The following is a 763-nucleotide window of genomic DNA, read 5'->3' as shown; positions in this document are numbered from 1 at the left end:
AACACACCTCAGAAAATTGTTTTGATGACATCAACAACTGTCAGACTTAAAATCTATCAATGTGCTTCAAACTTCTCTCATCGTCTGCGGTTATACATGGTGATATTTATGAGACCTCTAAATGATCCCTAGGATTAGGAGCATAGTGTGTAGAGTTGGGAGTGGATATATAGACTGGAGAGATAAAATGGGAAGCATGGTGATCCTTGGATTGCCTGTGCCACATACCTTTGCAGTTGTGGTAATAGATTCAGTGCAGATTGCCAATACCTTCTAGGAGCACTACCCTAGAACACAGTACAGTGCTTTCTTTCCTTTTTCAGGTCTTTTGCCTGTGTCAGGGAATGAAGCTTGGATACTACTGGTTGGTGTGTGGAAAATAACAATCATTGGATCAGTTCAAAGCTATGGGAGCTGCCAGTTAATAGGCTAAGCTTCAGACCACATCCTTCCAATGGATAACTAGGGTCCAGTCTAGATGAATTTCTGGATCCCCAGGATACATGAATAGCATGCAGTATTCTAGAGTAGTATCCAGCTTAATGATACTTCTGTTGATCTTGTGTCTTTCCCTCTTCTGTATCCCCCAAGCTCATCCCACTTTATTGGCATGACTCACAAATGAGAATTTGTGTATTAACATGTAGTATATGAGAGGAGTTTTCTGAATAGAAATGAAATATTTAGTCATGGCAAACACAACTATGGAAATGGAAACCATCCAGAGGCAAATTTTGGAAAATTAACATAGTCTGTGAAAGAA

Source organism: Mus musculus, chromosome Y (assembly GCF_000001635.26).
Source record: "Mus musculus strain C57BL/6J chromosome Y, GRCm38.p6 C57BL/6J".
In the NCBI taxonomy this organism is placed as follows: Eukaryota; Metazoa; Chordata; class Mammalia; order Rodentia; family Muridae; genus Mus; species Mus musculus.
Note: the sequence above shows the minus strand (reverse complement) of the source record.